The sequence below is a fragment of the Haematobia irritans genome, chromosome 1 (genome assembly GCF_050003625.1).
Source record: "Haematobia irritans isolate KBUSLIRL chromosome 1, ASM5000362v1, whole genome shotgun sequence".
Taxonomy (NCBI): domain Eukaryota; kingdom Metazoa; phylum Arthropoda; class Insecta; order Diptera; family Muscidae; genus Haematobia; species Haematobia irritans.
Genome location: NC_134397.1, coordinates 264,926,171 through 264,931,326, shown reverse-complemented (window position 1 = coordinate 264,931,326; position 5,156 = coordinate 264,926,171). Strand labels below are relative to the sequence as shown.

The 5,156-nt window shown below is 29.8% G+C and overlaps 1 long non-coding RNA gene across 1 annotated transcript; it reads left to right on the top strand.

Moving 5' to 3' along the window:
• Positions 1-4,001: 4,001 nt before the first annotated feature.
• On the top strand, positions 4,002-4,601 carry LOC142219700 (uncharacterized). The gene is made up of 2 exons (XR_012717712.1): positions 4,002-4,345; positions 4,413-4,601. It is a non-coding gene; the product is annotated as an uncharacterized LOC142219700 (long non-coding RNA).
• The last annotated feature ends 555 nt before the right edge of the window (positions 4,602-5,156 follow it).

The following is a 5,156-nucleotide window of genomic DNA, read 5'->3' as shown; positions in this document are numbered from 1 at the left end:
TTTCAAACAAAAATTTTAATATACCTATTTGTGATAATTAATGTATTCTCATACAAACGAAACGAACATTCAAAAATACAAAAACCCAAATTGATTTGAATTCCTGTGACTACATTTCTTTAAACTGGGGTCTTTCGTTCGATATCGGTACACATGCAGGGCATTAAACTTAAGATTCAAAATGGTCAATATGAGTCTAATGCCCTTTTTCTGTATATAATATGAATATATAATTGAATAATTGAAAAATATGGTAAATTTGTACTGGATGGCGTTCGCGTTTTGTCAATTGTAGCAACGAGAATAAAAACCAGTTTTACTCTCTTGCAAGTTTTTAATGGATAACTTTTAATGGAAAAGTGCGCAATTGGAGCTTAGTCAAAATTTTGGCCTTTTTAAATACTGGAAAATTTCAAGACAAGTCTTCACTTTTTCCAGAAAAATCTTCATAATCGACACTTATATTTTAAAAATCGGCAATGTAAATAATATTAAAATAAAACACAATTTTTTTCTTTAAAAACAAAAGTATTTTCATATAAAGAACAGAAAATAATTATGTACAACTATCCATTTATATAAGAAAAAATTTAGTTTTATATAAAAATTACATTAACATGATCATTTCTTTTTTTAACTATTTGATATAAAAATCAGAAATTACATAAACATAACTATTCAATAAATAACATAAAAATTGATTTTTCTATAAAAAAATGAAATTAAAAAAAACTTAATTCTTTATTTGTGACAAAATGGCCCTACGAAAATAAAAGCTGTATTATTTGTCGAAGTGTGAGAAAACATACAGAAAATCTATAATGACCCTTTACTTTACAAAATTGTGTATTTTTAATTGCATTGTAGTGCCCAACAATATTGAAAATATTTATAGCTTATCTCTATTTTAAAATAACATCGATGTGAATCGATGTTCATTACCTACTCTACAACAGCCGACAGTCGCCATTCATGTGTTTCCACCCTAATTTTATCAAAAAAAAAAAAAAATAAATTGAATGAGATTCTTAGACAACAGATGTCGCCTGTTCCATCACAGAGTTGGAAAAGCACCGTATTAAAAGTATTCGTGAATACGTACTTATTTGAGCAACTGTTCATATACAATACACATTTGCAACAGTGGTGAGATCTATAAATTTTCATTTTGTACCAACCACAATGTATGTACATTGTATGAAATTGCCACAATAAAATTCTTGGACATCCCAATAAACACAAACGTTTGAGAAATACTAAAATTCAATAATTTTTCAAACATTTTTTCAAAGGATTAGGGTAATATAGAAAATCGCGTTCTCAACAAAAACAGACATTACCCTCAACAGTAAAATTCAACACAATAGCAATAATTTCTCAATTGTAATCCTTAAATTGAAATGCATCGCTACTCAATAATTTCTCAAACAATTTTCAATGTGAGAAAAATAAAAAATTAGCATTGTTGCGAATACTTTCAAACCACAATTTGTATGAAAGTCAATCCTAGTTCTAACTGAAAGTCAATACTAAATTTCTAGGGATTTTGTAAATTTTATTATTTTTTTTTTTTTCGTTAACAAATATAATAATCTTAAAAATAACATTAATAATATATAAAAAATAATAATATAATACCAATCAAAATGTAATTATCTTATTAAACGTATTAATAAATAAAACTATGAATACAATACAATGTTGGTGTCAAATAACTATTATTTAATATGCTGGCAATTTGAAATAATTACTATCGGGGAACTTGCTGGCTTGTGTGTTATAATAGATTCCAGCAAGAGGAAATCACAAAATATCAAACTGATGACGGGATGTAAATTGATGTAAAATGCATATTTTCATCCAGAAGTTCTTAATATAGGAAGTGTTGCACTTTGTTTTAATTGATTGCACTTTGTAAGTTTTCTGAAAACTTTTCTTTTTTGTTTCCTTCATCGGTTTTTCATCGGCCAACATCTTCCAAGAATATACCATCCAATGATTTTAGTTTTCTGCAAAACAATCGAGTTTTGTGATTTCCATTATGTTTTCATTTCACTTTTTATTTTGACTTACCAATTTGTATTTCTTCCAACTGACCACGTACTTCGTGATTTCCTCAAGAACGTTGGTGTTACAAAATTGTTGTTATTAAAATACTGGCAATTTTCAGGAACTTGATGACCAGATAATTGGAATAAATTTCCAGCAATTTCAATTCACAAAATAACAAATTAAACCGATGATGCGATGTAAATTAAACTATCGATGTGATGCGAATTATCATCCAGTAGTTGTTGATATGGAAAACCATAAATACCAAGTTTTTTTGGTTGCACTTTGATTTTTGGAAACTTTCTCTTTCGATAAGTGTCCAAGAATCAGCATCCAAATATTTTAGTTGTCTGCAAAGAGATTTGAGTTTAATGACTTCCTTAAAGTTTTCATTTCTTTCTATTTCCTATTTCTATTTCCATTATTATAAGCAATTTCAATTGATTATTAAAAAATTTCCACATTTTTGTATTTCTTCCACGAACTTTGTTGTCCAAAGTAGTATTGAAAACCATGTGGTTTTTTCGTTGCATTTCAGGGTAGTGTTTTGTAAAAGTTTTCTCCAATTATCTTTAACACATTTTCAAAGTTTTCGTCAACATTTTGCCAAATTGGTTGTAATTCGCAAACAATTTGAAGATGTATTGAAGATGAGCTGTTTCAAGTCAAGTTGAATTTATGTTGAAAATGAAATTTACCCTCAAACTGAAAAGGTGTTGCATTTGAAAAACGCTCATCCTGTGTTTATTGGGATTCTTTCTTCATATGAGAGTGTATTTTTTTCAATATGAAGGCCGGTATGCACCTCTAGCGAAATTTTCGGTAGCAAAAATTTATTTAAATCTACAACAAAAAACAGGGCTGTGTACACAAATTTTAAACCAGCTAATCGCTTTTAAAAATTGTTAATATATGTTCAAATATTCCTCAAATAAATTGTTTATTATTTACAGACCTTTTAAAACTTTTACGCACACAATGATTATAATAAATTAATGCCTGTATTCATAATAATTAATTGAAAGTTTATGGAAGGAATTTGTATGGTAATAATAGGTTTAAAGTTTACGTTAACTTTTATGAATAAGGGGGTTAATGTTTGCTGCCAAAATATGCTTTTGACAGCCCTGTTATTTTCATTAGAGGTGCGTACCAGCAGGTACTTCATTATCACTGGGAAAACGAAAATTTCTGTAATGCATTTTGTATACAGCGACATTATAACTCTGCCAACATTTTTTTAGATAAATTTAGAACGACGCCGATAAGAGCCCCTTCAAAATATCAGAAAAGGTGCATTTTAAAATAAGGGCTGTTTTCTTTTAGCACTGGATACCCTAAGACGTGAAGGACTAAAATAAAACAGAGTACTCGTTTATGCAGGACATCTCCAAAAATATTCAACACTGTTTAAAAACAATCACAGAAAAGAAGTGAAATCTTTCATTTTTAATGTATGAAATGCTCAAATAGTAATAAATATTTATTTGCTGCGATTATTTATGACACTGTACCACTTTCAATTTCATGTTTTTCGATAAATTAGTCACAACAAATTGCTATTGTAAATCTAAGAAGCATTATTTTATCAAAGTATAACCTGCAACATCGGCGCGATTTGCACTGATGAGATGTTCTGGATAGAACACCAGTGCAACGATGTTCTGGATATCCCATACAAATGTTGTATCCAGTGCTAAAAGAAAAAGACCCATAGTTGTAAAAGAATCATTGTGGTCAAGTTAAGCACAATCGTCTAGATATTTATCAATTTGATTAAAAATTTATAAATTCTTATAAATATAACGTTTATACGACTATCACACCACATTTAACATAATTTGTTGCATTAATAACAGAATGATGTAGAGTTACAAGTAGCAAGTTACATCCCTGCCAGCATTTCAAAGTTCCATTTCATCCTAATCGCTACCACAGACTCGTAAGTGACACTGCAACAATCGCCAGCTGTAATGGGGGAACCGTATGAAATGTACATGAAAGTATTTTGCCATCACTATTGTTACAAGAGCCATTTTACCCTGCCAACATTTCAAAGTTCCATTTCATCCTCATCGCTACCACAGACTCGTAAGTGACACTGCAACAATCGCCAACTGTGATAGTATTTTGCCATCACTATTCGCATGAAAGTATTTTGCCATCACTATTGTTACAAGAGCCATTTTATATTTTGTGAAACACCAAGCACAACTAGCTTCTTATAATTTATTTAAATAAAAATGATAATGAAGTGCTGAAAACATAGTTATTTCGCTTAAAATTGTGAAAGGTACATTGGTGAACAATTTTTGACTTTCCAAATGGAATAAAGTGATAGTTTTTCAAATATTTTCCAGACACGCTGCCTCCATTGGGAATAAAAGCACTCGCTGATAGACGCTATAACATGTAATTTGCAACTTGTAACTCAACATCAATCTTTTATTAATGCATACAAATATGTTAAATGTGATGTGATAGTCGTATAAATGTTATATTTATGAGAATTTATAAATGTTTAATAAAATTAATAAACATCTAAACAATCGTGTTTTACTTGACCACAATGATTCTTTTACAACTATCTTACAATGCACTTTTTTTGATTGTTTGAAGGGGCTCTTATTGGCGTCGTTCTAAATTTATTAAAAAAAGGCACCTACTAATTGCACTCATGCGATACTTTTTTGTAGTAACTTGGCGTGGTACAACTTGTCAATAGTGATGGCGCTTTTCCGACGAGTTTTGGATATCGTATACGGCTGTTTTCGACGTAGTGGGGATTCTCAGAAGCGCCCCCAAATTCAAAAAATGTTGGCAGGGTATATTTTGTGAAACACAAAGCGCATCTAGCTTCTTATAATATTTAAATAAAAACGATAATGGAGTGCTGGAAGCATAGTTATTTCGCAACTATTTGGCGATTGTTGTAGTGAGATTTACGAGTCTGTGGTAGCGATGAGGATGAAATGGAACTTTGAAATTGTAAACAAATCGAGCATTAATTAAGGTAAAAAAGAATAATATATTAATGAAATCTTACATTTATATGTTTTAGAAGCTCTTACCTTGCAAATATTTTTTGAATTTAACGCCACTTC